General features: G+C 41.1%; 1 protein-coding gene across 1 annotated transcript in view; it reads right to left on the bottom strand.

Annotated features, from left to right (window-relative positions):
• Positions 1–3,479, bottom strand: part of NKAIN3 (Na+/K+ transporting ATPase interacting 3) — a 196,749-nt gene extending 193,270 nt beyond the window's left edge. The window contains exon 1 of the mRNA XM_009332092.1: positions 3,348–3,479. The gene's annotated coding sequence lies outside the window, so the exon portion shown is untranslated. The remainder of the gene's footprint in view (positions 1–3,347) is intronic.
• Positions 3,480–17,709: the final 14,230 nt, after the last annotated feature.

The raw sequence follows: 17,709 nt of genomic DNA, 5'->3' as shown, positions 1-17,709 counted from the left end.
GATGTTGGATGTTGAGGGGAGAGACATGACATACGCAGCATAGGATGGCAAAGTGAAAGCTTTTGTATAACTTCTCTTTTCAGGGAAACCTTCAGGCACAGCCTTGATCGCACAGAAGATAGATTAAAGACCTTCTCTTGAGGTCAAACCAAGGACCCTAGAGCTGGTCAGCTTAAGTCAAGATCCCTACGAGAGTATGATATAATATCATGGGGACAATTTGTGCGCACATGTGCCAGATCAATTTTGTGTAGACAGTTTACAGAAGTAAACTGTTGTATCTGACCTGATTCTCTCTTTACTTCAATTTTTTATATCCCGATAGGATCATATGCACCAGCAAAGCTGATTTCCATGGAAGTCTTAAGGAAAAGACAATGGATACTAAGCATACTTTTCCTGAAGTATTTGGTTACTTTTCCAGTTAAACAGGATTTAGCTTAATCTAAACCAGAAGCTTCAGCAATCAGAGTACATAAAAGCATGACTCAACACACTTTTTTATGCCAAAGCCACAGAACCAAATTCTCACTCTATGTGTGGCACCAACCACTAACATACCCAGGGGCTTAGATGTGGCTGAGGGTGCAGATATGGACTTGGAAGCCCACAAAGTTTCTCAATGAATTTGGAGCCCAATTCACTACTCAGAGCTCGGGTAGGAATCTCTCTGCATATTGTGTTTAAGTAATACTGAAATTCAGACCCTATTGAAGATTTGTATTAAACTGACTTTATATTTGAAGCCAGCAGTAAAAGTTTACCACTGTAACAGGTGGAACATGATTTTATAGGGTTTCAGAAGCAGGGAGGCAGTCTATGTCTTTCCTTGGGAGAGGTGCCTTCGGATTCCTTTTTGCCTTAATGAAGACAGTCTGGAGCTGGCACTGGTAGGGATCTTTGCTGTCTGTACCACTGACTCCTCTAGGGCTTCTGAGGACAGCTGGCAAAGCCCAGCTGCGGTTGGGAGAGCCCTAGGAAGCACAGCTTCTGGGGAGCCTGTGTTATTGGAAGAATCTCAGACTATAGCTCAATGAGGACTTTACGCTGGTGTAACCCCACACTGCTGCAGAAAGTTTCCATGCACTTTTCCCCTTCCTCTGGCTACTTGGCTCCTGTTTCCCCTCTCGCACCTCCTCCCTTCTGCTGGAACAAGCCTCATAGTGAAACAGGTCAGAAAGCTGACTGCCACTTAAATTAACACTGGAAAAGAAAATGGTTGCTTTTCAGCTGGATCTGTTCTGGTTTGATAGTTTATCAAGTGGCTGAACTGATGCTTGTGCTGATGCAAATGAAGGAACAGCACAGGGACTGAAGGTAGCAGCTGAGCAAAGGGAGGATTATTGCTTATGCTGGCTTGAATTCGGCCTGAGGGTGAAGCTAGACAAGAGGCTGAACTGACAAGTTTGTAGCTTACAACAAGGGAAGTCTTGCATCTCCTCCTTTCCCCTCCGCCTCCACACTGCTGTTCACGACTGCACAGCCCCAATCCTTGCCTTATGCTGGCCCTGGCACCCTTTGGGAACCTCACAGACTGGATTCAGCTCACCAATCTAGCAAAAAAATCCCCACTTTTTGCTAGGCTGGCTTTCTGACAGCTTAGGAGTGGAACTGGCTTACTGAAGGGTCCTTTTAACTGCTGCCAGAATTGGTGGAGAGGGTTTGGAGAAGTATTCAGCCAGGGAGAAGAACAGTGGGAATACGGAGGCATGCAAGCCACCCCCATCTGCTGGTGTTGAGCTGTGAGGCTGGTTCCAGACAACTTGTGTACTTTCATTCTTCAGACTTCAGGATTTGGTTCAAACTACTCCTAGTTCACTGGGAACCTTATGTTAGTAGGGATAGAAGCTACTCTAAAGTCTTGATCTTCCCAAGTAGTGAGTGCACCTACTATAGCTTGAGCTCTTAAATATATGCTTAAAGTTAAATCAGAATGTGAGTTCAGTTAAATCTGAGGATAAAGTATCTTTTTGGGGTGTTTCTTTCTTTAATTATGAGTTTTCTATCTCTACTTTAAAACAACTTTAATATAGTCTAAAATGTTCATTTACATTGGAAAAGATATAGAAACAGTCAACATCTGTTGTGTTTCATTTGAAAACAAAAGCAGAGCTTCCACCACTGAACAGCAGTGCTGAACCTGAGGGGCAAGAGATTTTGTGGTGTTGCACTTCAGACACAAATTTCCTATGTAATTTTACAGATGCTTACCCTCACTTGCTTCCAATGTCTTATGTATAAAATGGAAAACATGAAGCAGAAAGGTGTCATCAATATATGGACGTATATACACTGCTGCCCAGTTCTCCAACCACAGGTAATAGAGAGAAGTGTTATTATTTACATCAATCCATTTTCAATTACTTATGGTCTGCTTGTGAAGCTTAGCTAACATGAGTATAAAGAGCCCTGGGTGCACTTTTTGTTCACTTTTTCTTTTAAGACATGACAAAGAATTACAGGATTCCAGGCTTGACTAGAAAAGATGAAGCTTTTAAAGTATTTGTTTAATGAGTTTTCCCCAGCAGACATTTATTTCACTCTTTTGTGAGGGGAAAAAAAACCCAAAACCTTTAGCCATTACTGACAACACAACTGAAATGTTCCGGATACAGACACTGCCAGGTAAAGACATAATATTCATCCATTTGGGAGACACTGTGGGGGAGGAAAAGGGATATTTTTTGTTGGCAGTTTCCTTCACAGCTTTGAAAGTTTTTTTATTCCTGGCTACGTTGAGAACATGGGCGAAAAAAAATCTGTGAAGCTTCAAGTTACAAGCATCTGAGACAATTTACAACAATTTAGGGTCAAGGCGGAAAATACAAGTCTTGGCAAAGTTAGATGTAAGTGAGAAGGAGATTTCTTTGGAACCCATGGGTCACAGGACCAAAGGAATTTCTACAGTCTTTGCTTCTCCCTATTTTAGAGGAAGATGTAGCTAAGTATAACCTAACCATTACAAATATTTTTTTAAAATGGACATTGATTCTGCTTATCTATTGCAAAGAGAACAACAATTGGCATTTCATTTCTTCATTTATGCATAGTCTAATTGTAGATGTTCCCATGACCCATTGAGGTATTTCATTCTTTAAAGAATCTTACTAAGAACTTGTATGACAGTCATACTTTCGGTAGCACTTTATCTAGGTTACCCATTCTCGATAGCTTCCAAAATCTCAGAAATGCCACTCAGTAGTCCTACATTTGCAAAAAGACATGGAGACCTCTAAAATGTCTACAGAAATACCATCTGGTGTTTTCAGGCCAAGAAAATTCTGCTTTGTAATGTGACAGGTTTTAAAACAAATTGCAAAAAATAATAGATAATAAATGAGACTTACCACGACTATATATCGAGGCCTAAACTGGATGGTTCCAAACAAACCCAAAATGACAACTATTATTTGTAGGAAATTGCCAAGGATAGGAGCCCATTGGAAACCAAGGAAGTCAAAGATCTGTCTCTCTAATGCTGCCAGCTGTAAGAAAACACATAAACAGAACATCCACTTTTTAATTATGGGTGAGACAGAAGACTTGATATTTTGTTACTTGCACCAGGCTTCACTAGGCAGAAGTACAGCAAAATTCTGAAACTGTGGTTCCTGGGTGTAGCCTTTGTCAGTGTTTCAGTACAACGGTATCTGAAAATAGCTACTAGTCAGCGTACAGTTCTCCTAACGAAAAAACATTTGGAAAAACTTTAAGAAAATACTTGTAAAACCCTCATATAATATAAAACTACCTCTACAAACCAAACACAGACAAGTTTTATTCTATTCTTGAATGCTGGAAACTCTAAGGCTTCACAATATTTATTTAAATACAAAATTTGTCTTAAACAGAGGCTTACCTAGATTGAGCAAAGCCATGCGAACCTTGCTGTTTTTACTGAAGTATCATCATGTTCCCTTCCTTCCCCAGGTCTTTGTTTTCTTAGATTTAGTCTCAACTAGACTTGACTGCAAGTTCCTCAATCTATTCCTAAAGGAGAGAGATTTTGGCCAAAAAGCACAGAGCAAGCTCAGAGGAGTCCCAGGTGTGGCTATTGGGTATGTTCCCGGGAGTTCCCTAATGCAGAAATTAAGGAAGACTGCTGGGACCTCCTCGCTACCTGAGGCATGGAGGTAGATTCAGGGAGTGAAAGGCTGTAGAAGGTGTTGGAAGACCTTGGAGTAAGCAAATCAGAAAGACACGGTGGCAGCCTAATGGCTCTCTTTGCAATGTCCTCATGACATTTTGGGGGTGGATTTAGCTGGGTGTGGAAATGGAGGAAGCTAAGAAGCATCAACATCCCTGTATCAGCATGTTGTTCTTAGGTAATTCTGCATTTCTGAATGTTAAGCAAAAAAGAAAAAAAAAAAAGGCCTGATTAAAATTCTTCTGCAAACACATGTGCTACTCTTTTTGACAATCCAGTCTATTGTTCTAAAGATACTAAAATCAACTTTCTCAGCAGCACACTTGTTAAAGTTTAGACTTGGTTCAATATTTTTCCAGCCGTAGCAAGATATTATTGAGCAGCCAAACAGAATCTTACTGAGAAACAACTAAGTTTCTGTGCTTGCTAGAATTTATTACACGTCTACTTGATTTTACTACATTGTTACAAACCCTAAAATTTACTGAAATATGCACTTAAAATATTTATGACTGAGACAGATGGAGTAAGCATGGCCCTATGAATACCAACCAAAGTGTTATCATATGTGAGCGTTTCACATAAAACTTTTCATTTTACACATAATGGCCAGATTCAATCCTCACCTACAAGACAGGGCTAGATGTCACTGAGAGCAGAATCCATCTTTTCTATAAAAAAATCATGCCTTACACCAGTCATGAAAACCGCATTCTCTATGCTGAGGTTAATAAATATGATAAATCTAAACAATTAAATGAACAAAGGTTGAATCATCAACTTGGTGCAGCTCCTCTGCAATTAGTGAAGTTACATTGACTTTTATCAGCTAAACATCTGGCCCAGTATATATAAATGAAAAATTATCACACAACATACAATGTTAAAATATTATCCTTTTGGACATGTAAGATGTTCCCATCTTAACAGAAATTATCTTATCCTTTTTGTGCTGTAGGTAAGGGAGAATCTCAGAGGGAACACCACTCCCATGTGAGTGAAGCTGTTGGCTCATGTAGCATTAGCTATCTACCCTGCTTTTGTCACAGTCTGCTCTCTCTTCTTTTAACTCATTGTCCATCTGGATCAATAATTTATTTTCTTCCCTAGATAAGGAAAAGAACTACAGAAGTTAATGACCAAATCCAGAAAATGACATACTTAAATGGACCTCAGATGGAATTTCAGTGCCTAATGGTGTGGTTGTCACCTTCTTGGAAGTATGTGGGCGTCCTAACTGGTACACAACAACAGTGACCCCAATGTCATTCTCATAATGTCTTCACCTTTTAGTAGACTCATGAGCATCACAATAACAGCCTAGCTGGCACTTCACTAGGGACACCTCAGAATCACTTGCTTTTTCTACCACTCTCTAATGCACTACCTCAGGCAATTCAGGTGACCTCACATTTGGGAATACCCCTGCCTGTAGCTCCCCTAAACCACAGGATACATCACACAGTACAGTACAAGGGTGCCCCAAATCCCATGTGTGAGATGGTAGGGAGTTTCAAAAACTCTTTGGCCCAGGCAGAACTCACAGTTTATGGTATTAGCAACAACGTACCAAGAGTCCTGTCCTGTATCACATAGGAAGACATTTATGACATCCATGAGCAGAGCCAGAGCCTGTTTCATTCCCACCACTACAAGTGGAGATCTTCCAGGGTCAGCAAGGTACCTAAATAATTCACAGACCACCATTTTTCAGAGACAATGGGTCTTCTTCCTGGAGCCCCAACATTACCAAGTGAGCAGAGGATGGAGCTGCCGAATCAGACTAGAATCTGCTTATCCACCTTATCCACCTCTGCCCTGACATTCATTGAAACTCTCATGTAGCCTAGGTCTTCACCTGCACCAATAAATTGACTGTGTCCTATAACGCTCCCAGCACTGAAGGCAGCTGGCTTAGGATTGCCTCCAGTAAAGTGTCCTTGGCTCTGAAACAGGGCAGCTGCATGCAAACTACATACCTACCTATTCAAAATGGTCCCTGGGCGTGGGTGAACTGTCTGGGTAGACCGCTGGTCACAGTAAGCCTGGTTAACATGATGGAGGACTCTAACAGCTCACTAGCACCCACAATGGCATGCCACTGCTTGGCTTCTTCCCCAGGCACATGCGAATGTGCTGGTCTAGAGAGCATAGGGCTTAGCCAGAGTGGGTATTGAGGAAATTCATTTCACACAGATGGTTCGCTGCAAGAGATGGCTGCCCTTAGACATTTTATGTAGTGTTGAAACAGCTAGAGCTGTCTGAAAGACAAGAGCCCGCAGCACAGATATGAATGAAGCTGTTTAGTAGGTGTCCCTTCTTAAACTGGTCTTTAGGAACAATTTTCAAAGCCACGTAGATCAGCACCTTAAATGCCTGAAAGACATAGTACCGCAACGTCAACAAACACAGCCACTGCACTTTGCCAACAGGCTCATGTTGACAGGCTTGTCAACATGCCTACCGAGCCCTGTTCGGTATGCTCAGCATGCTCAGCTCGTGCCTAAACTGGATCAGATGCAAAGTTTGCCTTCATGTGTACCTCCTTGATATCTGCCAGGCAAGCTCTGAGCACATCTAGCAGGACTGGGCTCCCACAAAACAGCACGGTGGCCACAAGTATCTTCCCAAAGATGATTGTACAAATGTGCATATGCACCATAGATAGACATACACATATAAAAAATAATTAGTCTTTTTATGGATTACTGTGGTAAAGGCACCCACCACAAACACAGAGCAATAAGGTTTCATTTCCCCTCCTGCTGCCTACCGAGGTATTCATTCCTCTCCTCCCACCTCCTATCGGTTAGGATACCAAGGGGGAGAGCTTCTCCTTGAAGTTATGTCACCAGCCAAAAAATAAAAATTTGTATTTAGTGAGTCAAAAAGAGAGCGCAAGCAGAAACATGACTCTACAGCCTACTGCTTATGGCACTTATCCAGGATTGGGAGAATTGCTTGTGTTTCCTGCCTGCAGGGCTCTTTCTTTATTTTTTTATATACAGTGACAGCATGTAAACCACCAAAGGAGTCCTGGGAGCAGGACGCCAAACACACAGCACCATTCCTTCCCCACTAACAAGTGCCTTCACCATCGGGCTATGCAGTGAGACTTTCCTGTGCAGCTAAGTCTCATTTATTTTGCTCTTGTCGCCAGCACAGAGTAATTTGTCTCATCCCTAAAGCCCACAGAATACATTAGTGGGGGAAAAAAATCTAAAGAAAAGAAAGAGGTAGGAGGCATGTCTATCCTGCTCAAATTGCTACTCTCTTCTAAATTATAACCTTCTTGCAGACAGCGCAGATAGAAGTTAAAAAACTAATAATTCATGATAATGGCAGAGGAAACATATTAAGTCCTGTTTTCTCTGTACCATGCACTGAATAAAGAAAGCATATAAGTGCTGCTGTTCTAATGTCTAGTGTTTCACTCAACAGAGTCCCCAAGCAGAGGTGAAGGCCACAGACTTTTTAGCTCTGTGCAAATGAATAAAAGCAATCTCTAACCGAGTCTGTGATTCAGGTAATTCACTGCACAGAAATCATCAGAATAAAGGGAGGGAAACAGGTAGCTGTGCGCAATTACAGGCTGTTTTTACACAGATATGAAGAGCCAGTACTGTCTGTGTTTGCCCAGATCCAAAATCTCTGTCACCACAGCTGGCCACCAGACTAACCTATGCCACGTGGTGCAGTCAGAAAGGAGCAAGACACTGTGACAGATAGTTTCACTTGGAGTTATATGCATGTGAGTACTTTGAAATGTTTCACCAAAAACATTTTGATGATAAAGAGGCTGTTTTTCTCAACGAGAAATTTTCCTAAGAGAATTTCTGCTTTCATCACCATTTTCAGATTCTTCTGAAAACAGCCAAAAAAGCTGAACCCTGAAGGCAAGGCAGAGGTTCCCAAAATTAGCTGGCTCGACTTCTTCCATTGCTAGAAGACAGATATCAACGTAGTAGGGCAGACGAGCTCGAGGCTGGAGAAATGGGGTATGCTCGATGTGACTGAGGTCCTCTGAGGATTTACTGTGATACCACTTTCCTAACAAGCACATGTTGGGAGAGGCTGGCACCTCCACCACTCATGATAACTACAACAACAAAGTTTGGGAGTGTCCATCATAAATTGTTGTTTGATAATGTTTTTTAATGATTAACATAAAAGTGGAATGAAAACCCAAACCTTTCTTGCAACTAAAAGAGGAGGGTTTTGGTTTTGGCAAATTAAATACTGGGGGTCTGTTTTTGTGAAACCTATGCCCAGTTGTGTGAAAAATTTTCATAAGAACTTATAAAAATCTATCCAAGTTGATAGGAAATAACATTTTCTTATCATAACAACACTTGGAAAAGGAGACATAATATTTCTTACTACTGCTGCCAAGGGAGCGCTTTGTTATTTAGACATCATCAGCACTGACGATTTTGTAATGTAAAGTGCACAACTCAGGAGACTAGGACTAGCAGTAAAATGCTCTAGTGGGACTGTATCAGATCACTTAATGAAGATGTGCCACATTTGTCTTGTTCTTTTACCTCTTTCTTTCACTAAGTCTATCAAACGTTCCCCACGTGCCTCTTTCTGCAGAGTGCAAGGAGAAGGTACTAAGCTGCAAGACCGGGCTGCATTAAAGTCACACAGGCTGAACTTTCTCTTCTGGCCATGCCCAAGCCCTTTTGTGTTAAGAGCAGCAAAAAGTTGAGGTGAGCTAATCTGTTTGAATTTTGAGCTTCTCCACCCAGGTGGATCAACCAGACGTGCAGCACATTTGGAACATCCTGAACAGAAGAAATAGGGCAGCTGTAGCCTTAATGCCCTATATGCTGCTTATGGTGAAGGAGTAACAAAATAAAAGGTGAGGCAGCAATCAGCAGTGCTGCATAGGATCTACAGAAAGAAATCACCAAGATGGTCCTAGTCAACAGAGAGATCAAAAAACATTTCTGAGAGCAGATTTCAACAAATGCTCCCTACGGAGTAAACCCCTCCTCTAAATGCTCAGGTCCTATTATACTTCAAAATACATATCAGAAGCTGTCTGAGTGATGAGACACCGCAGCAGAGTTACAAAGTCAACTTTTCAAAATGAGTGTAAAAACTCAATTTTCTCTTCTGTCAGAAACCTCATGGATAACAGTCAGTTTTATATTTTAATGGAAAAGCTTTATAAATGACATCTTAATTTGAGATGAATAAATAGATCTACATCCATAAAAGAAGGAGTCACTGGATCAAGAAAAAGAGGTTTCATACGTAACACATCATTTTAGACAAGAAAAGACCTAAAAGTGGCTTGATATAAATATAAAAACATAAAATTGCTTAATATAAAAATAAAAGGTTAACGATATATAGAAATATCTGCAAATTTGATACCCTATAAATTACTGAGTTTACAAAGTTGGGAAAGTATAATCTACTCTGCATTTGATGTTAAAAAGCTGCTTCAATTTGTCATGTAAGACAATCCATAGAAATTATAATAACCAGAAAAGTATCCATTCTACACCTAACAAACTTGTATTCAAGAAATCTAACAGCAATCATAAAATGAAATACTTAATAACTGCAGAGCTGTAAAACTATATAGTTTTGAAATCTTTTTTGAAATAAACACAATTTAAAAACTAGGAAAAAAAGACGTAAGTTATTATGACTTCCCAAACGGACACTGTTTCCCCAGCTTTCAAAAATGAAAATAGTATACAAAAAATGGTGAATCCAAAAGTTACAGTCCAGAGCATTCATATTCTAAGTTCAAGTCAGGAATTATCTGAAACATTTGAATTATGCATGTAAGACTCAGAGTTGGCTGATGCTGCTAATAATTATCACAGGAGAAGTGCCAGGGCACAGCTCATCATCCATACTAACTACTGCTCCTAAGTATAAAGAAGTTTTCTCCAAAACTCTCTGCTTCATCTTATGGCCATAAATTTAACCTGTGGCTTCAGAAAGAGTTTCCTGGACATGAGAAATCTCTGAGGACTGTTGCTCCTTTTACCTTTACCACTAGTTTCCACATCCAACATGCCACGCTGAATTACACAGAGTTCGGTCCTGTTTTGTAGATGCAACTGTTAAAAATGGAACTGGTTCCCAAGCCTCCTCCAGGAAACTCTACCTGAAGCTTAAATGCCCTCTGTTCTGAAGCCCCAGGACACCTTTTTTGAGCTCAGCAGTGCACTCACCTTTCCCTCCCAACCCATCCTTCCATCCCACGCCATCCTTCCATCCCATCCCATCCCATCCCATCCCATCCCATCCCATCCCATCCCATCCCATCCTCTCTCCCTTCTTCCTTCTTTCCTTCCCTCCTTCCTTCCTTCTTTTTTGCCCAGATTGCTGCGCACCCCCAAAAAGCTACACACCAGCACAAGGAAGAGGGCAATGCTCAGGCGGGAGAGGAGCAGTGGGAGCTGCTCCTGGGTACTCGGCTGGAATAGAGAAGACCTTGACCAAGGTAATTTTTAGCACTAGTCACATTTGACTTAAACCTTGTCTTCACATTCCAGCGCTCTTAGGCATGTATTTCCTTTTTCTTGACAGATGTTCCACTGAGAAAACATTTTTGTAAAAACTTGGGGCAAATGCACAATGTTCACATCATACTTTCACATTATTTTAGAGAATACACACTTTCTAATTTAAGGGAAAAAGACATCAAAAAGCTACCAAACTAATCTGGATAAAACCCCAGCATTGGAGAGTAAAAGATTGACTTACCAAATGCTAAAATCCAGAATTTCTAACAGAAAACTAACAGGTGATGCAAGAAGAAGGTTTAAAAAAAAGAAAAATTAGTTGCGTCAAAGACTGACCAGTAAAGCATAAAACACTTTTTATACAAATTTTATACTCTTGCTGTAATTTCAGAATTTTACTGACAAACCTGACTTCAGTAAGAAGGAACATAAGATTTAACATGAGAGAAATGCCAGGTTTGTAACGGAGGGGAGAACATTTAAATCTGAAGTGGAAGGGTGGTGTCAGATGATCGCTCTTGGCTGAAGAACGCTACTTAGCAAGTTACTGTCCCTCAGCTAAAGGTTACAGCCTCCTTGCCTGTGACTTACCACCTTTCAATAATGGCTTCATAACGAAAGATGAGTGTAGTCTGTGTCACAATGAAATGTTAAAATTTGACTTAAATCACTTCTTTATACCTTCAGTGACAGTTAAAGCAATCATCTGACCACAGAGGAGATTCCCATTAGATTTTTAATGATCTGAATTCACTTGTCTAGGTGAAATACTAGCTTTTGGGTGATTTTAAGATGGTAATCCTTTATAACAGCTCACTAAATACATTTATAAGATTATGTGGCATGAAGGTTATTGAATTTAAAGGAAGGTTCTCAGTAAATCACTAATGTTTATAGTAAGTTCAGTTTCATGGAGCAAAAGAGAAACTGCTAGATTTCTGACAAGTAATTGTCAAAGAAGAAAAAAAACCCCAATGATCTAATATCAAAGGTGCCTCTGCAATGTTGGTCAGATAGATAGGTAATTGGCTGTCACTTGGGTAGCTGCAAGACTGGATAAAATATAATGCAAAAGAAGTATATATGCTGAAAGAGCTCAGTAAAGGAGTAGTAGCCAAGGTTAGTGAAAGCCAAAGCATAGAAACAAAGAAAAGAAAGGCAGGCATGAAAAAAAAAGTCCTTCTTTTTAAGACAGTCTGTGTTGCCTTTCAACAGTGAATGTTACCCTTATTCAACTATTCAACTCATATGGAAAATATTGAGAACTAGGTAATGGTCTTTCCACCATTCTTGTAAGCACTTTAGTGAATGAGTTCATTGAAGGATGATGGTAGTGATAGCACATAATATGGCAGAAGACATCATATTTTAGCAAAATAATTTGAAGTATTTTTTCTGAGAAAAAAAAATGTGTCACTCATCAATACTTTATGAGCAGTTCTTCAATAACTGCTTAAGGAAAAACACAGGTAAGTAGTGAGCAGTATATGTTCAATTATTTTTGAAAGCCAATACACTGTACTAATGTCTCAGAACCAGCCACCACTAAATGATTGGCAAAGAAGTTGATCTCATCTGAGAATCTGGTCCATAGGATAATAAGGAGAGCTAGTAAAAGCCAGATCTCAGAAATCTATAAATGTAATTGTAAGATGCTGAAAGGGTTCTCTTCCTTAGCTCATTTTCTCCACATCTTAACAAAAATATATAGTTTTTTAATATTGCTTTTTAACATTATCAGACAGGCACAAAACAAAGGTAATTCCTAAAGGAAAAATGTTTTCCTAATTATGTGTACTACAAAAGCCTTGCAGCTACACCAGTGATGTGCAGGAAGCTTTTGAATGATGGATTTGATATCATAGAATCATAGAGTCATAGAATAGTTTGGGTTGGAAGGGACCTCTAAAGGTCATCTAGTCCACCCCCCCTGCCGTGGGCAGGGACATCTTCAACTAGATCAGGTTGCTCAGAGCCCCGTCCAACCTGACCTTGAATGTTTCCAGGGATGGGGCATCCACCACCTCTCTGGGAAACCTGTGCCAGTGTTTCACCACCCGCAACAAAAAAATTTCTTCCTTCTGTCTTGTCTAAAACTACCCCCCTTTAGTTTAAAGCCATTCCCCCTTGTCCTGTCGCAACAGGCTCTGCTAAAAAGTCTGTCCCCATCTTTCTTGTAAGCCCCCTTGAAGTACTGATAGGCTGCAAGAAGGTCTCCCCGAAGCCTTCTCCTCTCCAGGCTGAACAACCCCAACTCTCTCAGCCTTTCCTCATAGAAGAGGTGTTCCATCCCCCTCATCATTTTTGTGGCCCCCTTCTGGACCCGCTCCAACAGGTCCGTGTCTTTCTTATGCTGAGGGCTCCAGAGCTGGACGCAGTACTCCAGGTGGGGTCCCACCAGGGCAGAGTAGAGGGGCAGAATCACCTCCCTCGACCTGCTGGCCACGCTTCTTTTGATGCAGCCCAGGGTACAATTGGCCTTCTGGGCTGCGAGCGCACATTGCTGGCTCATGTCCAGCTTTTCATCCACCAGTACCCCCAAGTCCTTCTCGGCAGGGCTGCTCTCAATCCCTTCATCCCCCCGCCTGTGTTGATACTGGGGGTTGCCCTGACCCATGTGCAGGACCTTGCACTTGGCCTTGTTAAACCTCATGAGGTTCACACAGGCCCAGTTCTTGAGCTTGTCCACGTCCCTCTGGATGGCATCCCATCCCTCAGGCATGTCGACCACACTGCTCAGCTTGGTGTCATCTGCAAACTTGCTGAGGGTGCACTCGATCCCACTGTCTGTGTCATTGATGAAGATATTAAGCAGTACCGGTCCCAATATGGACCCCTGTGGGACGCCACTTGTCACCAATCTCCATCTGGACATTGAGCTGTTGACCACTATATGAGGGTATTGCGTACTTTCACCAAACTGAGTGAAGTCAAAAGGAGCTCTGACTGCATCAAGGCTGCAGGACCTGGCTCAAAAAGGCAACAGTAAATTATTTAAGAATTTCATCAGCATGGATGGAAGAGTCTGTTAATATTTATTCTGCAGGGTCACCTGACTGCAGTGATAGAAAAGGTGGCATCAAATAGTCCGACTTTCCAGAATACTAGGGGTGCCAGTGTGATATACCCGAAGCTGACTGCTACATCCGTACCAAACAGACACTATAAAAATGCAGTTACAGTCTATGGGTAGCCATGATAGGGAAGAAGCCAACTATTGTAATAAAATCCCATAGTGCCAACTCGTTACAGCACAGTGATTTAAGATTGAATTTCAACCCTCCAATGAAGCTGTAACTGATCCCAAAACAGTAAAGTCAAGCCCCTTGGCTGGTTGACCTATACAATCCTGCAAACAGCTGGAATGAACATGCTTATAATGGTATTTAAGACTCCCTGGTTGTTTCATTTAAATGCCAGCACACATACAGCAAAAGACTGTGTAAGAGATGGTTATAGGTTAAAGATCTTTAAAGATCTTTAAAGATTTCTATCTTATTATGAATGATAAAGTCCATGTCAAAAGATACTGTAGAAAAGGGAAAAGCAAATTAAAATTTGTATTCTTTGGACTTATGTCAAGCTACATATGCGGTGGCTTTAATCCAAAAGATGAGGCGCTTAGGGACATGGTTTAGTGGGCATGGTGGTGTTGGGTTGACGGTTGGACTCGATGATCTTAGAGGTCTCTTCCAACCTTAATGATTCTATGATTCTATTTGCCACTCCAATACATCCCTTCCTATCTTCAAATCCTAAATTCTCATAATTGTAAGGTTGTTTTTTTCATTTATTTGCACATTCGAACACATCCAGTAAATCTATGTACCTGTACAGGCTTCCTCAATTGCTACTTAAGAAATGGTGGAGTAAAGCACTTACTGACTAATTAACAGTAGTGAGAAATGAACATTTACTGCTACTTTGAATTACCAGGGCATAGTAGGTAAGGCAAGGTGATGCCAGCACTTGATAACAGTGATGCTGACAGCCCTAGATACCCCTTAGATCTGGTGATTATGGTATCCAGCCAAAAAAAAGAGAAAAAAGAGAGAAAAAGAAAAAGCTGGGAACACTTGCTGCAGGATGTGTACCCAACCCATCCCCAGCATGAACAGACAGACTGTAAGCGTGTGAAGGGAGAGAGGCTGAGATGGGCACCCAGACTGCATGGCATGAGATGAATTGAAATCCCTGTGAGGTAAACAGATAAAACAGTATTTAGAGCCTCTAGCAGATGAATGGCATGCTCCTTCTGGCCAAAGAACCACCCTTATGAAATACATCAAGGGCTCTTTAATGCCCTGTAAACCCCTGGGTTTTAATGTAGGCTCCAAAAGAAGACAGAAATTAAACCAGATGGAACTCTCCTTCCATGGCTAAGGAAGAAACATGTTCAGAGTTCACAAGGAGCTGGACAAGTCGGACAGTTCGTTCAAGGTCCGAGTTTAACTGAGTCAAATTGTTTGATACGAGCTTTGGCATAAATCATCAAATGGCACAAATTGACTCATGCCAGATTTTGTGAAATATAAGGTTTCCCACAGGATGAGGCATCTTCTGTTAGGGTTTAGTTTGTGGTTCCAAAAAGGCAGTATATCTTAAATCACCAACTCTCTTCAGGCAAAACTAAGTATTAAGCCAAGGCAGCAAAGTAATAGAAATCATGTGCTGCCTGTTACCCCTAATTTGAGCCACAGCATAGAGCCTATTTCCGCAGCAGGGAGGAGTTCAGATGTCTGCCTGAATAATTTTTCCTTTTTTTCCCCAGAAAACTTCTCTCTAGTGCCTCTCTTGAGTCCCAGCTATGCAAAAATAGAAGAATGAGAGACTACATGAGAGACTACATCTGCTTAGATTTGCCAGACGCACAAGGGAAAAACAACCAGTTTAGCACCAGCTCAAAAGTCTGAGGACGTATCTAAATCAATCCCTGTATTGCAGTTCATTCATTTGCTATCAAATGCCAAGTTCAAGCATACTAGAAACAATCATGGATCCTTTGACTTCTTCTTTGCATATGGGTTTGACGAGAAAACTCTGATACTGGATCATTTCATGTTGCCACATAAAATAGAGAAAAATCCTTCCCTGTTTACAGCATCCAACAATGTCCCTCCACCTCATGAGTTATTTGGCCAAGAAGAAGGGTTGTGGTGAGGACAGAGGATGCACTTGCTACTTCCACATGCTGAAAAGGCTGTTGCTTTTTTTTCCTTGATGAGAGGAAAAGATATTTAATGAGTATCAAATTGACCTGAGTCTCTTCCATAGTCTTCTTTACTGTTGTCTTTTTTTTCTCCCTTCAGAGCTCTGCCTCATCCCCACAAGCAGCCCAGCCCACCCCTTTGAGGCAAGTCGAGTGAGACTGTTCATGACATTGTAACTGAGCAAGTCAATTTACACTGCTGTTAGGAAGGTAAACTGAAGTAACTGAACCAACTGAACCTAAGGCAGCAACATTTAGAGCAGATGTTCAAACCCATTATTGAAAAATAATAAATACAAAGCTGATCTTTGTTCATTCCTCTGTATAATCAAGAATATCTAATGCTTCCAGCAGTTCTGCCTGCTGTATGCTGAAATCCTGCAAACTCTCAAAACATAATGCAGGATCTGGACTGGCATATACCAGCTTGCATCTCCTAATTCCTATGGATCCAGGTAACTGGCTGGATGTGAGCCACCAATGGTTCTATGTGGAATGCCCTTTGCGCAATATCTTTTTTTTTCTCTTTCAAGTACCACAGTTTAATATCAAATAGCTGATAATGCAGCCTGGACACATATACAGCATCCCACGAGCATCCTCTTGCCAGCTACTATCAACAAAAAGTAGGGCAACTGTTTTCTTTTTCTAACCTCTCCCACTAAGGGAAAGAAAAGGATAGAATTGAATAGCAGCATGACAAATTATTCTGACCTCGTGTTATCTAAAGTAATTTATCAGCAAAGTTTATTGTATGAATAACTTCCAATAGGGGGCTATATTTTACAAAGTTTTCTGCATTGTCTTTCAAAGCTTTTCCTGCTTCTGTGAAGAAAAGAACAAGAAAGAGAAGAGTGAGTACTAAATTCATGGAAATATGAATCATAGCTTTATTGGACAACTGGGTGTTAATGCCCAAATTAGTGTTAGTGGCTGACATGTTAATTCTGTTACTTTGCTACTTTAGAAAAAAGAATGCTAAAGAGCACTTAAAGTGAATGTAAAAAGTAGGGTTCAATGCAATCTGGCTGTAAAAGTGTACTCAGTGTGCCATTTCAACACATTCATAGGGCAGGGAAGTAAGCTTAATTACATATGAACAGACCCCGATTCCCCGAAATAGGCAGTGGCACGTGTATAGCATACAGCTAGAAGGGCATTTATGGCTCATTTAGACATGTAAGAACATTCTGATTAAAAATAATGGGAGGTCTGAGGTGTCATGGTTTAACCTCAGTCGGCAACTGAGCACCACGCAGCCACTCGCTCACTCCCCCCCCACCCGGTGGGATGGGGGAGAGAATTGGAAGAGCAACAAGTGAGAAAAACTCGTGTGTTGATATAAAAACAGTTTAATAATTGAAATAAAATAATAATAATAATAATATGATAATAATAATAATACACAAAGCAAGTGATGCACAGCGCAATTGCTCACCACCCGCCGACCGATGCCCAGCCAGTCCCCGAGCAGCGGCCCCCCCGGCCAGCTTCCCCCAGTTTATGTACTGAGCATGACGTCACATGGTATGGAATGTTTCTTTGGCCAGTTTGGCTGTGCCCCCTCCCAGCTTCTTGTGCACCTCCAGCCTTCTCAGTCAGTAGAGCATGGAAAACTAGAAAGTCCTTGGCTAGTGTAAGCATTACCTAGCAACAACTAAAACATTGGTGCCTTATCAACTTTGTTCTCATCCTAAATCCAAAACACAGCACTGTACCAGCTACTAGGAAGGAAATTACCTCTATCCCTGCCGAAACCAGGACATGAGGTTATTCTCAAACACGGAAGAACATAACTATAGTTAGAAGTGGGTGACAAAATAGCAATATCCTCCTTTAAATCCTGCTCTTTTACATGT

Source organism: Pygoscelis adeliae, unplaced genomic scaffold (assembly GCF_000699105.1).
Source record: "Pygoscelis adeliae isolate BGI_AS28 unplaced genomic scaffold, ASM69910v1 Scaffold98, whole genome shotgun sequence".
NCBI lineage: Eukaryota > Metazoa > Chordata > Aves > Sphenisciformes > Spheniscidae > Pygoscelis > Pygoscelis adeliae.
Note: the sequence above shows the minus strand (reverse complement) of the source record. Positions and strands in the feature narration are given on the sequence as shown.